Here is a 23,525-nt window from a genome sequence, read left to right on the forward strand (position 1 = left end):
ATTATCCTCTCAAATGCCATTTAAAAAAAAAAAATTTTAGCTTTGGTTATCCCTTCCTAATGCTGGCGACATTTGTAAAGTACTTTGCCCTGTAGAAGCTTCTCCCCAAATAAGCGTCGCACTGCGGCACGTCGTTATAAAAAGGAGGCCTCTCATCATTGAGCTTAAACTTGAATCGGACAGCACTCGTTGATGTGTGGGAAGCTTGCCTTTATTCTTTAATGGAATGTTATTGGGCAAATTTGCATTTGCAACAATCCGAAAATAAATGCTGCCCGAATTTTTTAACAGAAATACCCATTTTGGGCAGAGTTGATTTCTAAATTGGCATTTTAAATACATTTGCTGTGGTGGCTGCAAATATTGTTTGGTGCTAAAAAATTTTTGCATGGATTTATGAAGTAAAAAAACATAAGCCCAAATAGGGGATCTAAGCTTTGCATTTTGAGCACAAGAGGGATTTTTAAATCTTTTAATAAAAAATTGCCTATTTTCAAGTACATGTAGCACCCGTTTAAGTTGACATATCTTGTTCAAACTTCACTTAAAACGCATTTAAAGTATGTCCTCTTCGGGAAAAAACCAGTGGAGAAAGGCAAAAGTCAGGCGGAGCCCTACACCACCGAGTCTGCATACTACTTTTAATACATGGAAGGATATATATCGGAGCTATATCTAAATCTGATCCGATTTCTTTTAAAATCAATTTTGTCCTTGGACTAAAAAAGTGACTTGTGCAACAAATGCGTCCTGTACCTTGAATGCAAGAATACATGGACAGACCGACCGACGGACAAAGATAAATCGAATCAGGAAGTGATTCCAAGCTGATCGGTATACTTATCAGTGGGTCTACCACATCTACTTCCTAGCGTTGCAAAGAAATGCTCAAACTTTCAATACCCTGTACCACAGTGGTGATGTAGGTCATAAAAATTAAGGAATTTGAGCAAGTTTTAAAGAAAATAATTTTTTTAACCAAAAAATGCAGACGAAGATTTTCCAGCCCGAACAATTTTGCCTAACCTAACCTTATATATCTCTTTCCGCTCTCAAATGAAATATTTTGACCTGCGTAATAAATCATAAAAATAAGGATTATATATTTTTCCCAGAGTTATCAACGTCGGATGCAACAGTTATGAGATAGTTCTTCTCTGGCAATCGCTACATCGCTACCAAAAAATGCAGATGAAGATTTTCCAGCCCGAACAATTTTGCCTAACCTAACTTTATATTACTCTTTCCGCTCTCAAATGAAATATTTTGACCTGCGTAATAAATCATAAAAATAAGGATTATATATTTTTCCCAGAGTTATCAACGTCGGATGCAACAGTTATGAGATAGTTCTTCTCTGGCAATCGCTACATTAGGATTAGAATAGCTCGGCCAGCATCGAATCCGATAACCTTCCGTAAAAGTTGAAATCCAACATGATAAAATTCGGAAGACTATTCAGAAGAAGATTTGTGCAAGATAATTTAGATTATCTAAGCATAGAAGACATAGACGTCAATGTCAACAGGACTACAAATAGAGAAATAAACAAGATAATTAGAGCGGCAAAACGTGCCTCCTGGAAGTGTTTCTGCGACCATAGGACGATAGCTTTAATGACACCGCCAAGATGAAAATGTTTCTCTCAAAAAATCATGTCCAAACTGAAACGTTAGTAAAACGTGGGAGCGAGAGCAGAGACAATGTAGGACATTTTGAGATTTGAATTTTCCACATGATTCGACAGGACTCAAGGAGATACCGGAATCTTCGAATAGTGAGATTGATCGAAGGCTTATCATTACAGAAGTTATGGTAATGGAAGCCTTGAGGAGGTTCAAATCATTTAAGTCACCCGGACCTTATGGAATATTTCCGGCGCAACTACAAAAGGAGGGCGACTATCTGGCGCCCTTAAATACAAACAACAAGCCTATGTCAATGGAAGGTCGGTGGAGGCTGTCCAGCACGAGGTTATGCATAAAATAGAAGAATCTTTCGATGGGCTTTTAACAGTGTGCGTACCGACGCACTGATACTATCCTTAGACCAGTTCCGGGTAGTAAGGAACTGGATAAACCATATGCTAAGGTGGATAAATTGTGGGAGAAAGTGAAGAGGACTGAGGAGGAATTTGAACCCCACGATGTTACAATACTTCTAAGAGGCTAGGATCTGAACCAGCCATGCAGCGGGGCCGAAAATGTCTTGCAAATGGCATGCAACTGGGCTAGACCTGGGGTCTCAATGTTGTTGTGCCTATTCACGGGGAAGACGAATGTGGATCAATTTGACGCACCACGTTTCCTCAATAGAACGACTTCGATATATGACAGGGTCAAAGTGTGAAGTGATCTTGGATAGGAAACTGAATTGGAAGTGTCAAATTCAGGAGCGTACCGAAAAAACTCACAGGTGTTGGACACTATGTAGTATAGTCCACTGGCTCTACAGAAACGTGATTGGACCAATACTTACTAACGCCTCAGTAGTTCGGAGGACTGCGATGGAGAAAAGTTCAACGAAAGAATAATTCAACAAGTTCAGAGAACATGTTGCCTTGGCATATGCCGAGCGATAAAAACAACCCACACTAGGACCGTGGAGACTATTCTAGATATCTGACCTATTGATATACATAGTAAGTGTAAGGCTGCCACTGCGGCTATGAGATTTAAAGCTATAAGAAAATTGACGGAGGAAAGAAGATCGTCACATCATAATGGTATAATCGAGACGACCATATGAAACCGGGAAGAAATGGAAGAGGTTTCCGATCGGATACCTGAGATAACACTTGAAGTTAAATGCGAACCACTGCTGACAGCGGCACAGTCTTGGGTTGATGGAAATCTGGTATTGTCATCTGGAAATCACGATACACAGATGGATCAAAACTAGAAGACATAGTGCGCCTGGGGGTCTACATTGAGAACCCAGGGACTGCCTAACCATAATAAGGTTCTGTAGGCAGAAATCACGGAATATATAAGGTCGTGTGGTGTTAACACGAGCACATCGAGTGTCAACATCATTACTGCCGGCAAACTGCCCATTTAGGACAATAACAACCAGTATGGTAAGGCCACGAACAGACTTGGAGTGTAAGAAGGAGATTAACGCCTTCTCAGAGAACGGCACGATCCTCAACGTTAGGGTGGCGGGTCATAACGGAGCAAGGGGAATGAAAAAACAGACGAATTGGCAGTGAAGCCCACAGACTGACGTCAAGCTTTCGGTGTCATAACAGGATATATAGCTCTACGATCTCACTTTGGCAAAATAGGTGCTGCAAGTGATAGCATGTGGGGAAGATAATGAGACGTTGGAGCATTTCCTACGTCATTGCCCGGCTTTCGCGGCTAACAGACACCGGGACTTAGGTGATGACACGACTTAGAGGCGCCGTATGGAAAACAATTTAGGTTTTTTTATGTATCACGGAATTCCTAACCCAGATTTCGTTTTTCGAGTTTACTTTTTATTATTTAGAGCGCACAACAAGCCGAGTACTGGCGTAGGTATATGGACATAGTGGCATGGGGCTGATTAATATCCGCACACTCTTTTCAATCTAACCTTACACTACTGATTCTATGACGTAAACTTAATAAGAAGATGCAAATACAGCGAAAAAATTAAAATGGTCGATAATTCATATCAAAAAATTTTACGTACATTAAAAGCATAAAACTATTTTGATAAATGCCAACTAAAAACAAATGACGCACATAGAGAACATTAAGAACTATGAAGAAACAGATCAGCAAAACAAGTAAAAGATTGCTAAGTTCGGCCGGGCCAAATCTTATATACCCTCCACCATAGATCGCATTTGTCAAGTTCTCTGAATTTTTTTTTAAATACATATGAGCTATATGAAGTTATTGACCGATATGGACCGTGTCATGCCGAACAAATCATAGAAAAATATTGCATCGAAAATTTCGGGCAAATTGAATATTAATTGGGCTCTCAAGAGGCTCAGAAAGTCAAATTGGGAGATCGGTTTATATGGCAGCTATATCAGGTTATCAATCGATGAGATCGTACTTTGCACAGTTGTTAGAAGTCATACTAAAACGACATATGCAAATCTTCAGCCATATTATATATGCCAAGAAGTCAAATCAAGAGATCGGTCTATATGGCAGTTTTTTATTACAAAACACATCATGCAAAATTTTAGACAAATCGGATAAGAATTGCGCCCTCTAGAAGCTCAAGAAGTCAAGACCCAAGATTGGTTTATATGGTAGCTATATCAAAACATGGACATGGATTTGGCGCATTTACAATTCCAACTGACCTACACTAATAAGAATTATTTGTGCAAAATTTATATTACGGGCATGACTAGATCGACTTTAAATGTCATAACGTTCAAGAATCTTATATTTAAAAATCAATTTGTGTTTGTTTATTTGTTCCGTATAGACTCAAAAACGGGTGAACCGACTAGCTTGAAATTTTTACAGATTGTGTAGGTTGGTCTGGAAGGAAACACAGGCTATATAATTTTTTTGGTATCGTGAGGAGGCCGGACCCTCCCCTTACCCCAAAAATAATGCCAAAAAATAAAAGTGCACCCATCGGGACAATATGGGATTCAAATGAAAGGTATTCAAGAGTAGAGTAAGTAAGCCCCATATGTACCTGAGGGGCCGCCCCAGCCCCAAAACCCCTTAAAATAGGTTTATTTAACGATAATGACAAAATGGGACTCAAATAAAAGGTATTGGGGAGTACATAGATAACGAATCTTGCATACAAATTCATGTCGAAGTATAGGGGGTCACCCCACCCCACCCCCACAAAAACGCCAAAAATGGGCACCTTAGCCAATTACGGATATATGGGACTCGGTTTGTTTGTTCCGTATAAATTAAAAAACAGCAGAAGCGATTTTCTCGAAATTTTAGCATATTGTGTATGTTGGTCTGGAAGGAAACATAGGCTATATAACTTTTCGATAACGGAAGAATGACGGCCCTGCCCCTTATGCCAAAAACACAACCCAAAATTAAAAGTGGATCGATCGGGACAATATAGGTATCAAATGAGAGGTATTGGAGAGTAGAATACGAATATGGTATTAAAATTTAAGTCTTAGTACACATCGGGCCGCCCCAGCGCCAAAATTCTCCCAAACAGACATATGGGGCTCAAATGAAAAGTATTCGGAAGTAGACTTCGAATCTGGCATACAAAATCTGATCGAAGTATAGGGGGTCACGCGACCCCCCAAAAACGTTATTGGGCCCCTTATGACTATATGATATTTGGCTGAACCGATTTTCCTAAAATTTCCATAGATTTTTTAAATTTTAGATATCGGTTGGAGGCGGACCCTCCCCCTTACTCAAAAAACGCCACCCATATCCGAAAGTGGTCCGATGGGCACAATAAGAGTATCAAATGAAAGGTATTGGAGACAAGAAAACGAATATGGTATTAAAATTTGCACGGTCCATGCACGAATTTAATATCCATATTTGAGTCGAAATGTCTGAGGTGCCATCCCTCCCCTAATGAGAACATTACACTAAGGAAGAACATTACCAACAGGAAGCGATAAAGGGCAAATTCTCACACATCAATGAGTGCTTTCCGATTCAAGTTTAAACTTAATGATAAGGGTCCTTTTTCATAGCCGAGTCCGAACGGCATCCCGAATTGCGACACCTCTTTGCGGAAAATTTTTTAAATGACCGTATATGGCATTGCACCTCGTAAATGTCGCATGCATGCGTGACATGCATGTTTTAACGTAGAAATGCTTATATATTTTAAGTATTAGGCATTTTGCTAACAAAGTTTCCAATTTAAAAACGTGAGATATTTTGTAATGTTTTAAAATTTTAATGATATCTGATTGTTGGTGTTTACAATTGGTAATATGTGATATATCGGAGTTTTATTTCTAAATGTAATATGGTTACAGAATGTAAAGTATTAAAAATATTTTTTATATATATTTAATTACATTTGCACATTCCGCAAATTAAAGGTTTTTTTAAAGACGCTTTTTGCTAACAATTTATTATGAGATTCAAAAGAAATAGGAGATGTTGCCCATAATATTGCACACATTGCTTCAAATTTCATCGAAATCGAATGAAAAATGCTCCTTTTGTGGACTCAATACCCTATTTCGGGAGATCGGTCTATATGGCAACTATATCCAAATATGGTCCGATCTGGAATACATTCAACAAAAGGTGTAAGGATCTACCAAAACTCATTGTTCCAAATTTCATCGGAATCGGAAAAAACTGCTTCTTTAATGGGCTCAATACTCAAAGCGTGAACGATATGTTGAGAGTGAGTGCAACCCAAACACAAAGAGCAAGAGTAAACCTAAATTCATACCCACTTTCCAAGAGTACGCAAAAAAAAAAAAAAAAGCAAAAGCGTGCTAAGTTCGACCGGGCCAAGTTTAAAAATGTATACAAAATTAATCAAGTTGAAGGGCATTGTTTGAAACAGTTTTTAGAAGTCGTAACAGAACACCATATGCCAAATTTCGAACAAATCGGACAAATATTGCTGCTTGTAAGGACCTTATGGGAGCTATATCAGGTTATAGACCGATTTGGACAGTACTCGACACAGTTGTTGGAAGTCATAACAAAACACTACATGCTCAATTTCAACCAAATCGGAAAAATTTGGGGCTTGTAAAGGCTCAAGAAGTCAAATCGGGTGATCGGTTTATATGGGAGCTATATCAGGTTATAAACTGATTCAGAACGTATTTGGTACAGTTGTTGGAAGTCCTAACAGAACACCACATGTACAATTTCAGCCAAATCGGACAAAATTTGCGGCTTTTAAGGGCTCAAGAAGTCAAATATGGAGATCGGTTCATATGGGAGCTATATCTAGATCTAAACCGATATTGCCCATTTGCAATCCCCAACGACCTACATCGTTGTTAAGTATCTGTGCAAAATTTCGGGGTGGGTTACCAATTAAACCAAACCCTAAGACCCCTTCACTTCACTATTTGTTCCCAACAAGTTATATATACGAGTATTAATCGATTTCTTTACACTTAAATACAGTTCTGCATATACTACAACGTCATTTAAAAAATGTTCGACGTTTCTTCTTCTGCACGATATAGTTGGATTTCACGCTATGCTTAAGATCCACTTCTTATAATATAAAATCCCAGTTAATTTGTATACCCTCCGCCCTAGGATTAGGGGTAAACTAATTTCGTCAATTCGTTTATAACACCTCGAAATATGCGTCTAGCCATGTCCGTCCGTCTGTCGAAAGCACGCTAAATTTCGATAGAGTAAAGCTAGCTTGAAATTTTGCACAAATACTTCTTATTAGTGTAGGTCGGTTAGGATTGTAAATGAGCCAAATCGGTTCATGTTTTGATATAGCTGCAATACAAACCCATCTTGGGTCTTGACTTCTAAAGCTTCTAGAGTGCACAATTCTCATCCGATTTGGCTGAAATTTTGCATGACATGTTTCGTTATGACTTTCGAGAACTATGCTATGTATGGTTTAAATTGGTATTTAACCTGATATAGCTGCCATGATAAACTGATAGGGACGCAATTCTTATACGATTTGGCGAAATTTTGCATGAAGTGTTTAATTTTGACTTCGCACAAATGTATCAAGTATGGTCTTAATCAGTCCATATCCTGATATAGCCACCATATAATCCGATCTCCCGATAAGACTTCTTGGGGTTCTACAGGGCGCAATTCTTATCCAATATAGTAGAAATTTTGCATATGTCGTTTTGGTATGACTTCCAACAACTGTTCTAAGTGTGGTCTAAATCGGTATATAAACTGATAATGCTGCTATATAAACCGATCTCCAAGTTTGACTTTATGAGACTCTATAGGCCTCAATTATTACTCGATTTGCCTGAAATTTTGTAGGTGGTATTTTTCTATATCTGTCGTTTTTATACCCACCACCGTAGGATGAAGGTACATTCATTTTGTCATTCCGTTTGCAACACATCGAAATATCCATTTCCGGACCTATAAAGTATATATATTCTTGATCAGCTTAAAAATCGAAGACGATCTAGCCATGTCTGTCCGTCTGTCTGTTGAAATCCCGCTACAGTCTTTAAAAATAAAGATATTGAGCTGAAACTTTGCACAGATTCTTTTTTTGTTCATAAGCATGTTAAGTTCGAAGGTGGGATATATCGGACTATATGTTGATATAGCCCCCATATAGACCGATCCGCCGATTTAGGGTCTTAGACACATAAAAGCCACATTTATTATCCGAATTTACTGCAATTTGGGAAGTGAGTTGTGTTAGACCCTTCGAAATCTTTCTTCAATTTGGCTCCGATCGGTCCAGATTTGGATATAGCTGCCATATAGATCGATCTCTCGATTTAAGGTTTTGGGCCCATTAAAGGCGCATTTATTGTCCGATGTCGCCGAAATTTGGGACGTTGAGTTGTACTAGGCTTTTCGACATTTTTCTGCAACTTGGCCCAAATTGGTCCAGATTTGGATATAGCTGCCAAAAAGACAGATATCTCGATTTAAAGTCTTGGCCCCATAAAAGGCGCATTTATAGTCCGATTTCACTTAAATTTGACACAGTGACTTATGTTAGGCCTTTCGACATCCGTATCATATATGGTTCAGTTTATTTTTAAATATATATAGAAAAGATCAATGTTTTGTTATACGCAATTTAACAATGACTTGTACTTATTAGTATTTGGTTGTTACTTACTACTTACTAGTTATCGTGACTTGTACTTATTAGTATTTGGTCGTACTTATTAGTATGGGGCATAAGGTATGCATTTTTGTCCGGATTTTGACGAAAGGTGGTTTACATATATAACCGAAGTGCTGGGTTTCCAAAGTTCGGCCCGGCCGAACTAAAAACCTTTTTACTGGTTCTCTTTGAAAATGTCATTCAAGGAACTAGAAAAATGCGATCCATGGTGGAGGGTATATAAGATTTGGCTCGACCGAACTTGTTGAGTTGGTTTTTTGCAATGCTAGAGATAATTGTAAGTGTAGTAACTATGGGGCAGCATCCAGCATTCTTTTATTAGATGTTCAGAAAAAAATTGACATTCAGCAGATAAATCAAATCGACGTAAAATGTCATGGTATTGCAAAGTATTGCATAAGTAGTACTTTATGGGAACAAAATGATGAACATAGAATAATTGTATCGCTGATTGAAGGTGTTAACAAGGGGTTAAGAATGGGATCTATTATTAGGCGAATGTATTTAAATGAATGAAAAGTTCAAAACTAGATAGACACTAGACGTAAAACTTTTTCGCGGTTTCTATTTTCATATTCGTCGAATATAGACTTATCTCACTTTGACTTCAGCCGACCGAAATTTGCAATGAGCATTCAGCAGTTGGTTGAGTATTTTGTAATTGAATTGTTAAGTATTTGCAAGAGTAAATAATATTTTATGAGTGCTTTTGTGTATGACTCGATTTCGGTCTTTGGTCACATTGCAGTTATCCTCGTTTCGATGATTTATGTTGTTCCATTAATAGCAATTACACCACAATTGATATGAAGTATAATGAGATTTTGACTTTAACCAGGATAACAAGGATACTTTTAAAAGAGCAAAAGCGTATTAATAAGAAAAAAACTGTACATGTGTTTAAAGTTAAATGCCATGATTAAATTGTTCAATTCTTGCAAAATAACTATAGATTTAAAATTATGCAAATGATTTTTTGAATTTGATAGCCACAGTGGGAAATTGCTCCTGCGAAAAGGAATCAGCAATACTAGAAGTTCAAACACACCCTTGAAAAGAAAAATACATGAAAAATATAACCGCCTTGCAACATGTGCGACAAATAGCAAAAAGCTCAAAATAACATTCAGATGTTGTGTGCAGAAGATCCATTCTCCACACGGTAGTACATACTCAGAAGTCAGAGAACAGGAGCCGAATTACGGCATATGTGATAGAGAACGCTTTTGTATCGAATGAAATTTCATCTTGTATTTAAAAGGTGTTATACCATTTGTATATAAATTTCCATGGCAAATTTTTTATAAATAATAATCGAATCAAACTTGTGCGTTCTTAAATTTCGAAAATTCACGTTCAGTAAAGAGATATACAATTCACAATAGAGAGATTTCAAACTATTTTACTCGTTTACGTATGCGATAATTCGGCCCTAGGTTGGCAATATATGTAGCGCCGCCGGAAGAGATTGTCACTGAAATGCGTTCGTTGGGGATTGTTGAAACCCAGGCCAGGTCCTGATATGGTGCCACCAGTTAAAATACAAGCTTTGTCGGACTAAGGACGATATATTCTGCTTGTAAAGTCAGGACTCAACGATAATTTTTATTATAGAAACAGAAAAACCATACAACACGGAAAATAGATATTCGTCCAATTAATCTATTGGGTTGCCAAAAAGTAATTGCGGATTTTTTAAAAGAAAGTAAATGCATTTTTAATAAAACTTAGAATGAACTTTAATCAAATATACTCTTTTACACTTTTTTTCTAAAGCAAGCTAAAAGTAACAGCTGATAACTAACAGAAGAAAGAATGCAATTACAGAGTCACAAGTTGTGAAAAAATTTGTCAACGCCGACTATATGAAAAATCCGCAATTACTTTTTGGGCAACCCAATATAATACTTTATGTAAAAGACTCTAACGTTACCGTTGTGACCCTAAGGGCACTTTGACCCTTAATTGAGACCTTGACCCTTTGATTGTATTCCCACTTTTTCCCTTTATCGTTTTTGCTTCCGTCTTTGTTAACACCTTTGGTAATATGCCCTAGGCTTGTTAGATCCACCATTTAAAGATAAATGCGGATATATAAAATAATATCTAGGACGATCTAGTCAATATCCGTACGTATATCTGTTAAAATCACGCTACCTCTATGCACAGATTCTTTTTTTGTCCATAGGCAGGTTTGGTTAGGTTAGGTTGAAAAGAGGGTGCAGATATTAATCTGCCCCATGCCACTATAGACATACACTAAAGCCAGTAATCGAATTGTTGTGCGCTTAAAAAACTAAAAAGTAACCTCAAAAAAGAAATTTTCATGGTAGGACTTCCGTGCTACTTACAAAATCCTTAATTGTTTTCCATACCACTCCCCTAAGTTGATTCATGTCTGGTATCGTGTCCCCACCTAAGTACACACCTTGCCGCACCGAATTTGCATAAGTGAGCTCGTAGTCTTATGTGTCCCGTTATGACACCAAAAGCTATACAGACTTCTTTCTTACATCCTTTCAGTAATAGCCTCGTCCTCTCACGATTCGGCTCACCCCAAACAATTTTCGCCGTCCTACCTTTTATGTACCCATTTTGCAGATTATCTCGCTTATTTTGTATGGAGAAAAATGCTTACTTAGCGCCTAAGCTTCTTCTTTTATATCTGTTTATTATATCTGTTTATTAATGGCATTTTAATTGTTTTATTTACCCATCTGGTAGATTCACTAGCTTATGGACAAATCATACGTTCTCCCCGCTAAATGCATAGTATTTAAACGTTGACCAACACTAACACTCATCCGAAAGCAACAACACCCAAACGAAAATATCAAACAACAAAACAAACAAAAATTTAATTTTAATCATAAAATGTTTCTCGAATTTCATAATTGTTATTTCAATAAAATTGTTCTAAATACAAGTAAAAAGGCATTAAGTTCGGACGGGCCGAACTTTGGATACCCACCACCTCGGTTATATATATTGAAAACCTTTCGTCATAATACAGTAAAAAATGCATAATTTATGATCCCATAGCAGCTATATATAAATATGGTCTGATCTCCACCATTTTCTAGAAGGCTTTGTAAAGCTAACACAACTTATTGTACCGCATTCATCGGTTAAAAAATGCACCTTTTATGGGCCTAAGAACTTAAATCGGGAGATCGGTATATGTATATGACAACTACATCCAACTGTAGACGGATCGGAACTATATAGAACACTAATGTCGATAAGCTTAACAAAATCGTGTAACAAACGTGCTTTTATAGTCCCAAGAACTTAAATCGGGAAATCGGAACATATGGCAGCTATATCCAAATCTGGTCTGATCGTATTGAATAGGTATGTCGAGGAGCCTAACACAACTCCATATACAAAATTTCTGGGAAATCGAAAAATAAATCAGACCATTTTGGACCCAAAAACTTAAATCGAGATATCCGTCTATATGACAGCTATATCTAACCCTGGAGCGATCTTGACCAAATTAAACAGGATCTTGAGAGGCCAAAAACAACTTACTGTCCCAAAATTCAGGGGAATCGGATAATAAATGTAAGTTTAATGGCACTCAGACCTTTAATCGGCAGATCGGTCTATATGGGGGCTTTATCAAGAAATATTTCCATATAGCCAATTTTCGAATTTAACCTGTCTATGGACAAAAAACGAATCTGTGCATAGTTTCAGCTCAATATCTGTATTTTTATACCCACCACCGAGGGATAGGGGTATATTCATTTTGTCATTCCGTTTGCAACTCATCGAAATATCCGTTTCCGACCCTATAAAGTATATATATATTCTTGATCTGCGCAAAAATCTTAGACGATCTAGACATGTCCATCCGTCTTTCCGTCTGTCTGTTGAAATCACGCTACAGTCTTTAAAAATAAAGATATTGAGCTGAAATTTTGCACAAATTCTTTTTTGTCCATAAACAGGTTAAGTTCGAAGATGGGCTATATCGATCGGACTATATCAAGATATAGTCCGATCGGCCAATTTAGGGTCTTGGATTTTGGGATTTTGCTGAAATTTAAGACAGTGAGTTGCATTAGGCCCTTCGACATCCTTCATCAATTTGGCACAGATCGGTCAAGATTTGAATATAGCTGCCAAATATATCCCGATCGTCCGATTTATGGTCTTAGGCCCATAAAAGCAAATTTAAAATGCAAAGCATTTAGCGGGATGAGCGTTTTCCTAGTTCATAAGCTGCGAATCCGCTAGATTGGTAAATAAAACGACCCAACTATTTGATAAAATTTACTAAAAATGTAAATTTGCTCATGAGGCTAAAGCATTAAGTGGTGTGAAAAGTGTTTGCATTTAAATAGAGATAACAATATTTTGGTTAACTTATATCGTCGCCACATGAATGACCTAGGTTTAAGTAATAAAGAGATAGATGCAATTAATACCATTGTTTGAAAGTGAGCTAGAAGTCTCAGTTTAAGTGCGATTCCAATGCAATTTGTAAAAGAGAATATTATTACTCTTCTACACATTTATGCTAAATTTCGTCCATATCCGACCATATTTGAACATAGCTGCCTTATAGACCGATCTCCCGATTTGTGATGTAGTTTGCATACTGGAATCAAAAGGAAAAAATGGAGGGTATACATTTCTCTATTTCAAAACAAATGTTTCTCCTTTAAAGCATGGGACGGTATAATGTGCACTTTCCCACTGAATGGCTGAGTGGCCGTTACTCAATGAAAAACAAGTAAAAAAGCGTTAAATTCGGCTTGGCCGAACTTTGGATAACCACCACCTCGGGTATGTATGTAAACCATCTTTCGTCAAAATCCGGTGCAAAATTCATATCTTATGCACCATAGCAGCTATATCAATATATGTTGGACGATTTGGGCCAAATACTAATAAGTAAAAGTCATTGTTCAATTGTATATAACAAAATATTGTTTTTTTTTAGTAGTTATATCTAAAAACAAACCGATCTGAACTATATAAGAAACGGATATCGAAAAGCATAATATAAGTCAGTATGTAAAGTTTCAGTGTAATCGGATTAAAAATGCGCCTTTTATGGGGCCAAGACTTTAAATCGAGAGATCGTTCTATATGGCAGCTGTATCCACATCTTGATCGATCTAGACAAAATTGCAGAAATATGTGGAGGGGCTTAACTTAACTCTCTGTCCAAAATTTCTGCAACATCGAAAAATAAATGAGCCTTTTATGGGCCTAAAACATTAAATCGAGAGATCGGTCTTTATGGCTATATAGCTATATCCAAATCTGGACCGATCGCAGTGAAATGGAAGAAGGATGTCAAAGGGCCTGACACAACTCACTGTCCTAAATTGCGGCGACATCGGACAATAAATGCGTTTTTTATGGCCCCAAAACCTAAAACCGAGAGATCGGTCTATATGGCAGCTATATCCAAATCTGGACCGATCTGTGCCATAATGCAGAAGTATGTCAAGGGGCCTATCTTAACTCACTGTCCCAAATTTCGGCGACATCGGACAATAAATGCGCCTCTTATAGGCCTAAAATCCTAAATCGGAGGATCGGTCTATATGGCAACTACATCCAAATCTGGACCGATCTGAGCCAAATTGGCGAAGGATATCGAAGGGCCTGACGCAACTCACTGTCCCAAATTTCAGCAAAATCGGATAATAAAGGTGGCTTTTACGGGCCTAAGACCCAAAATAGGAGGATCGGTCTATATGGCAGCTATATTCAAATCTGAGCCAAATTTACGAAGGATGAGGAAGGGTCCAACACAACAAACTGTCTCAAATTTCAGCAAAATCGGATAATAAATGTGGCTTTTATGGGATTAAGACCCAAAATAGGAGGATCGGTCTATATGGCAGCTATATCCAAATCTGGACCGATCTGAGCCAAATTTACGAAGGATGTCGAAAGGGCCCAAATCAACTCACTGTCTCAAATTTCAGCAAAATCGGACAATAAATCCTAAATCGGAGGATCGGTCTATATGGCAGCTATATCCAAATCTGGACCGATCTGAGCCACATTTACGAAGTATGTCGGTGGGCCCAACACAACTCACTGTCCCAAATTTCAGCAAAATCGGATAATAAATGTGGCTTTTATGGGCCTAAGACCCAAAATAGGAGGATCGGTCTATATGGCAGCTATATCCAAATCTGGACCGATCTGAGCCACATTTACGAAGTATGTCGGTGGGCCCAACACAACTCACTGTCCCAAATTTCAGCAAAATCGGATAATAAATGTGGCTTTTATGGGCCTAAGACCCAAAATAGGAGGATCGGTCTATATAGAAGCTATATCCAAATCTGGACCGATTTGGGCCAAATTTACGAAAGATGTCGAAGGGCCTGACGCAACTCACTGTCCCAAATTTTAGCAAAATCGGATAATAAATGTGGCTTTTATGGGCCTAAGACCCAAAATCGGCGGATAGGTCTATATGGGGTCTATATCAAGATATAGTCCGATATAGCCCATTTTCCAACTTAACCTTCTTATGGACGAAAAAAGATTCTGTGCAAAGTTTCAGCTCAATATCTCTATTTTTGAAGACTGTAGCGTGAATTCAACAGACAGACGGACAGACGGACGGACACGTCTAGATCGTCTTATATTTTTACGCTGATCAAGAATATATATACTTTATAGGGTCGGAAATGGATATTTCGATGTGTTGCAAACGGAATGACAAAATGAATGTACCCCCATCCTTTGGTGGTGGGTATAAACATCTTTTGAACGTCTTCCTACGACTTCGAGCTCATACTCTTTGCCAAATGGAAGAAACACAAAATAAAAATATATAAACGAATCAATTTCATGTGTAACATGGCATCTATCGACGTAAGCGAACCATTTGTGGCTTAATCAAATTTTTAAATTTACGAGTAAAAGTCCAATTCTTTCCCACAAACGAAGTCGCTGAATGTTTTACCACTCACAAAATGACTCTAACATCAAACTGTGCTTTCTAGTACTTCCCCAACAAAACAGGTTTTTTTGTTCTAAAAATATTCCAACCGTTTTATTTTTTGCGTGTATATTATATACCCTTCCTATGTGGGTGGGTATATAAATGGATATATGGTATTTTTGAATACAAAATCCATCTTTGATTGCCACAGATCTCTCAGCGAGATGAACAGTTTAGAATTAACCTGTAGGGGGTGCCGGGCCTATGAGATATCTCAGGTGACAACTAGCAAACTAAGGCACTATCTGAAACACTTTCCAGAGAAATTGGAATCAATTGGTATGCCCATGGCGACAAGTATTCTTCTTCGAGATGAGGCCCAAAGATCAACGGATAACAGATGGTCCAGCTTTTCCTTGAAGTGGTCTACCTTCCTTGTCTTTGGGTAGAATAGAAGTTCCACTCATTGTGTTCGTCATGTTTGATTGAAAATGTTTGATTGAAAAAAATGCTCATAGGCTATACAATGCTATTGACGATTTCTGTAGAAACTCCGAGGAGGAAGACGTGAATGAAAGGGAAACCATTGAACATCTGCTTTTTTAATGCTTTGAGCTTTTTTAATGCGATTTGTCTGGTTCAAAGGTAGAAGTATCTTCCTTCTTCTGTTCCTGTGATATCACAAAGGATTTTTGATGTCACACAATCTGACCTGCCGAAATTGGATATGAATACTATAATTTCTCTTGTCTTGTTTGGTCTTTCTATATACGAAAATTTTAGGAATGCTGCGATAATAGCAGCCAAATGGGACGCTAAGTAGCCCACCTCCTTCTATAGTAATGCCGGAAATATTCCATTTGCCTACGGAATATTTTTGATTGCAAAAGTGTTTCGTTAGCCGCAAATGGTTATTCATTATTATTCCTATTAGAAAGAAAGGGTCAGTTTTTGAGCGCATAGACCAGTGATGGGTAAAAATACTCACACTATTGCACAATACTATGTACGTACACAAGAAAATAGTCCCAAGCAAGCACATGAGCATGCACAGTATTGCAATTGTGTGCTCGTCACTGTCAAAGACACATTCTCAAAAACAATTTTTTTTTCCTTTTTTGTTTTGACTGAGCAAGGAGTCAGTATATTTTGCGGCTCGGTCGAGTGCTGATTGCAAACTCGGAAAGTGACAACTTTTAAAGTTTCGCCTTAGGAAAAAATACGCTAGTATGTCTAATGCCAAAAATCATTTGAGCAACAGACACATGGCTGCTAGGTACAAGAAAACACGACAAAATTTTTTAAGGAACATTTATGCGATAAAGAAATGTCCATCCCAAAGTAGGCTTTTAAATTTGCGAAAACAACAACTCATATAAGTATTTACATACCCTCCACCATAGTGTGGAGGTGCACTAATTTCGTCATTCCGTTTGTAACACCTCGAATTATTCGTCTAAGACCCCATTAAGCATATATATTCTTTATCATAATTAAAGGGTGATTTTTTTGAGGTTAGGAATTTCATGCATTAGTATTTGACAGATCACGTGGGATTTCAGACATGGTGTCAAAGAGAAAGATGCTCAGTATGCTTTGACATTTCATCATGAATAGACTTACTAACGAGCAACGCTTGCAAATCATTGAATTTTATTACCAAAATCAGTGTTCGGTTCGAAATGTGTTCATTCACCGTAACGTTGCGTCCAACAGCATCTTTGAAAAAATACGGTCCAATGATTCCACCAGCGTACAAACCACACCAAACAGTGCATTTTTCGGGATGCATGGGCAGTTCTTGAACGGCTTCTGGTTGCTCTTCACTCCAAATGCGGCAATTTTGCTTATTTACGTAGCCATTCAACCAGAAATGAGCCTCATCGCTGAACAAAATTTTTCGATAAAAAAGCGGATTTTCTGCCAACTTTTCTAGGGCCCATTCACTGAAAATGATTTGCAAGCGTTGCTCGTTAGTAAGTCTATTCATGATGAAATGTCAAAGCATACTGAGCATCTTTCTCTTTGACACCATGTCTGAAATCCCACGTGATCTGTCAAATACTAATGCATGAAAATCCTAACCTCAAAAAAATCACCCTTTACATTTTAAGTCGATCTAGCCATGTCCGTCCGTCCGCCTGTCGAAAGCACGCTAAAATTTTAAGAAGTACAGATAGGCGCTTCAAATTTTGGACAAATACTTCTTATCAGAGTAGGGTGGGTTGGGATTGTAAATGGACCAAATCGGTTGATGTTTTGTTATAGCTCCATATAAACAAATCATGGGTCTTGACTTCTTGAGCCACTAGAGGGCGTAATTCTCATCCGATTTGGCAAAAATTTTGACTGAAATGTGTTTTTTATGACTTTCAACAACTGTGCTTAGTATGTTTCAAATCGGTTTATAACCTGATGTAGCTGTATAAACCGATCTTGGGTCTTGACTAGAGGGCGCAAATCTCATCCGATTTGGCTTAAACGGCTTCTCCAATGACATTAAACATATGTGTCCAATATGGTCTGAATCGATCTATCGCTCGATACAGCTCCCATATTAACCGATCTTCCGATTAAGCTTCTTGAGCTCCTACAAGGCGCAATTCTCCTCCGAATGGACTGAAATATTACCCAATGATGGTCTTCAACATTAAATTAATTTATGGTCCAAATCGGACTATAACTTGATATATTTAGCTCCAATAGCATATCAATTCTTATCAATTATTCTTTGTTTTCCCAAAACAGAGATACCGCGCAAATAACTCGACAAATGCGATCCACGGACCCCCCAACGTTGACCCCCCCAACGAAAAAAGGGCCATGATTTGCGGATCTGACCTGGAATGTCCGCACTCTTTATAGAGAAGGTGCAGTATACGCGCTGGCGGATGTATTAGAGAAGTACAAGGCGGATATTACCGCCTTACAGGAAGTGCGATGAACTGGGTATGGCGACAATACAACACTTAACGGTGGCGAACTATAATATAGCTGCCATGAATATGGCTATGGATTTGTCGTTAGTCGGAGACTAAAACACCTTGTCTCCAGCTTTACTCCAATGGATGAGAGGTTAGCCACAATCCTCATAAAAGCCAAATTCTTCAACATCAGCCTTATTTGTGCCCATGGCCCGACGAAAGACAAAGACGAGCAGACCAAGGATATTTTCTACCAGCGCCTAGAGAGAAAATATGACAGCTGCCCCGCCCATGATATTAAAATCGTTCTGGGAGATTTTAATGCGAAGGTAGGGAAGGAAGACATTTTTGGACCAACAGTCGGAATGTTTAGTCTCCTCAAGATAACGTCCTGTAATGGGTTGAGGCCAACAGATTTCGCGGCGTCAAAAAACTTGGTAGCTAGTAGCACCAGATTTCAACATAAAAATATTCACAAAGCCATATAGCTGTATCCCCGATCAAAACATGAGGCGACACGCTGATAAGGCGTATGCATCAGCTTATCTGCGCAATATGGCTAGAAGAACGCATATCCGATGATTGGAACCTCAGCATACTATGTCTCGTACACAAGAAAGGAGACAATATGGAATGAGCCAACTACAGAGGAATAAGCCTGCTAGCCATCGCATACAAGATACTCTCGAGCGTACTATGTGAACGAATAAAACCTAAAGTCAATAAGATAATTGGGCCTTATCAATGCGGCTTAAGGCCGGTAAATCCACCATGGACCAGATATTCACACTGCGCCAAATTCTGGAAAAGACCTGAGAAGGACAAATCAACACCTACCATCTCTTTGTTGACTACAAAGCCGCCTTCGATACTCCTTTGCGTTCAAAGGTATTTCAAGCCATATCTGAGTTTGGTATCACTGCAAAATTAATAAGACTCTGCAGGATGACACTTGCTGATACGCGTTCCTCCGTAAGAATAGGAAAGAATCTCTCCGAACCATTTAATACCAAACGAGGTTTCAGACAAGGAGACAGCCTATCGTGTGAACTCTTTAATATCCTGTTGGAGAAAATTATACGAGATGCAGATATGGCACATTACTCACAAGAAAACACATACTACTCGCCTATGCCGACGACATCGAAATCATAGGTCGGTCGTCGGAAGTAGTAACTGCTGCCAGTTAATGGAGATAAGACGAAAAGGATGGTTTCAACTCCTAAAACGTCTTGTACAACCGAACAGATAAAGAAAATGGAGAAAATTGGGAACACAACTACCTAGGCACCGCCGTAGTCGAAACGAATGACACCAGTTTTAAGATAAAGCGAAAAATAATACTGGCAAACAAATGCTACTTTGGACTTAGTAAGCAGTTTAGAAACAAGGCCACCTCTCGACAGACGAAGATAACACTATACAAGAGACTGATACTACTCGTGTTGTTATATGGTTCTGAAGCATGGGTACTTGTGAAAGCAGATAAGGCAGTGCTTGGAGTATTTGAGAGAAAGATTCTTCGTAAAATATATGGACCAGTTTGCGATAATGGAGAATATTGGCGACGTATGAACCACGAGCTGTATGAGCTGTATGACGACGATAGCATTGTTACACCCATCAAAATACAACGGCTGCGTTATGTCAGAATAGATGAAGAAGCTTCAGCAAAGAAGTCTTTTGTAGGCAAACACGGTGGTACACTCAAACCGGGAATACCTTTTGGTCCGATGGAAAGATCAAGTTGTGAGAGACACCTCGAAACTTGCTGTTAGAGATTTTAGAATGAGGGCAGAAGACCGAGGCGCTTCTGTCATAGTTAATTAAAGCAAAGTAAACCAAACTTCGTTTTAAGCATATTATTAAGCATTATATGAGTAAAGTTTCCAATGTTCGGGTGGAACTTACTCGTGGTTCTAAATTAATTTGTCAAAGTGACAGTTTACATGACCAAAATGATGCAAATCGCGTAGAAGTTTTCTATAACTTTCATTGATGCACGCAGAGTTTTCTTTCATGAAACACAAGCACATTTAAGTGATAGGGAATTTACCCACCACCGAAGGGTGGGTGTATATTCATTTTGTCATTCCGTTTGCAATACATCAAAATATCCTTTTCCGAACCTATAAAGTATATATATTCTTGATCAGCGTAAAAATCTAAGACGATCTAGGCATGTCCGTCCGTCTGTCTGTTGAAACCAAGCTACAGTCTTTAAAAATAGAGATATTGAGCTGAAACTTTAGACAGATTATTTTTTTTTTGTCCATAAGCAGGTTAAGTTCGAAGATGGACTATATTGGACCTTATTTTGATATAGCCCCCATATAGACCGATCCTCCGATTTAGGGACTTAGGCCCATAAAAGCCACATTTATAATCCGATTTTGCTGAAATTTGAGACAGTGAGTTGTGTTAGGCCCTTCCACATCCTTCGTCAATTTGGCCCAAATCGGTCCAGATTTGGATATAGCTGCCATATAGATCGATCCTCCGATTTAGGGTCTTAGGCCCATAAAAGCCACATTTATTACCCGATTTTGCTGAAATTTGGGACAGTGAGTTATGTTAGGCCCTTCGACATCTTTCTTCAATTTGGCCCTGATTGATTCAGATTTGGATATAGCTGCCATATAGACCGATTTCTCGATTTAAGGTTTTGGGCCCATAAAAGGCGCGTTTATTGCCCGATATCGCCGAAATTTGGGAGGGTGAGTTATGTTATGTTTGGGTATCATAACATTCGGCCCGGCCGAACTTAACGTCTTTTTACTTGTTTTCACAAGCAACGTTGCTCATCAATGATGCAAAATTCATGAGAAATCGCCACTATACAGTGTAGGTGTCCGAACTTGCTTTTAAGCGCACATGCTTAACTGTTTAATGTAAGAAAATGTTTAATGTTGTAAAATCCACTAAAATATTACTAATTATAAATGTTGCATTAAAAAGTTGTACTGACTACTTCCAATTTAATATGAACTAGTGTTATAAGCCACAAACTCATAACTAATCGATTTTATTATTAGTTTTATATGTTTTTCATATTTTGTTATTATGAGGTATTAAGTTATTATTGAATGCGATTGACATGTAAAAACACTCTCCTGATAGCTTGGATTTTTTTTTGCCTGTGCAAATATCTCTGCTAAAAGTTCATCTGTTGTGTGAATGTTAAACAATTGAAAAACGTATGGCAATGATTCACGCTCCAAGGGTTTTTTTGTTCTTGAAATTTTTTATTGCGGGCCTACAGGTATCGTTATTGTCGTTTTTTCATTACTGTTATACAACAAAATATATAAAACAAGCAACTCATTCAATGGATAAACAAGTAAAAAGGCGTTAAGTTCGGCCGGGCCGAACTTTGGATACCCACCACCTCGGGTATATATGTAAACCACCTTTCATCAAAATTCGGTAAAAATTTCATACCTTATACTCATATACCTCATACCGATCTGAACTATATACGACACGCATGTCGAAAAGCCGAACATAAGACACTGTGTCAAATTTCAGTGAAATCGGATTATAAATGCGCCTTTTATGGGGCCAAGACTTTAAATCGAGCTATCGGCCTACATGGCAGCTATATCCAAATCTGGACCGATTTGGGCCAAGTTGCATAAACATGTCGAAGAGCCTAACACTAAGCACTGTCCCAAATTTCGGCGAAATCGGACAATAAATGCCTCTTTTATGGGCCCTAAACCTTAAATCCAGAGATCGGTCTATATGGCAGCTATATTCAAATCTGGACCGATCTGGGCAAAATTGACGAAGGACGTCGAAGAGCCTAACCAAACTCACTGTCTCAAATTTCAGCGACATCGGACGATAAATGCGTCTTTTATGTCCCCAAAACCTAAAACCTAGATATCGGTCTATATGACAGCTATATCCAAATCTGGACCGATCTGTGCGATATTGCAGAAGTATGTCAAGGGGCTTAACGTAACTCACTGTTCCAAATTTCGGCGACATCGGGCAATAAATGAGCATTTTATGGGCCCAAAACCATAAATCAAGAAATCGGTCTATATGGCAGCTATATCCAAATTTGAACCGATCTGGACCAAACTGAAGAAATATGTCAAAGGGCCTAACACAACTCACTGTCCCAAATTTCAGCAAAATCGGATAATGAATGTGGATTTTATGGGCCTTACACCATAAATCGGAAGATCGGTCTATATGGCAGCTATATCCAAATCTGAACCGATCTGGACCAAATTAAAGAAATATGTCAAAGGGCCTAACACAACTCACTGTCCCAAATTTCAGCGAAATCGGACAATAAATGTGGCTTTTATGGGCCTTAGACCATAAATCGGAGGATCGGTCTATATGGCAGCTATATCCAAATCTGGACCGATCTGAGCCAAATTGACAAAGGATGTCGAAGGGCCTAACACAACTCACTGTCCCAAATTTCAACAAAATCGGATAATAAATGTAGCTTTTATGGGCCTAAGACCCTAAATCGGCGGATCGGTCTATATGGGGGCTATATCAAGATATAGTCCGATATAGCCCATCTTCGAACTTAACCTGCTTATGAACAAAATAAGAATCTGTGCAAAATTTCAGCTCAATATCTCTATTTTTAAAGACTGTAGCGTGATTTCAACAGACAGACGGACAGACGGACAGACGGACGGACATGGCTAGATCGTCTTAGATTTTCACGCTGATCAAGAATATATATACTTTATAGGGTCGGAAATGGATATTTCGATGTGTTGCAAACGGAATGACAAAATGAATATACCCCCATCCTTCGGTGGTGGGTATAAAAAAAGAGAACAAGTGAGAAAAGTCAATAATAATATTTTATAAAATAACGTAAATATTGACTTCCGAATTGGGAGGCTGTAACACGATGTAATAAACCTTTATAAATAAGTATTTAA

Source organism: Stomoxys calcitrans, chromosome 5 (assembly GCF_963082655.1).
Source record: "Stomoxys calcitrans chromosome 5, idStoCalc2.1, whole genome shotgun sequence".
NCBI classification, from domain to species: Eukaryota; Metazoa; Arthropoda; class Insecta; order Diptera; family Muscidae; genus Stomoxys; species Stomoxys calcitrans.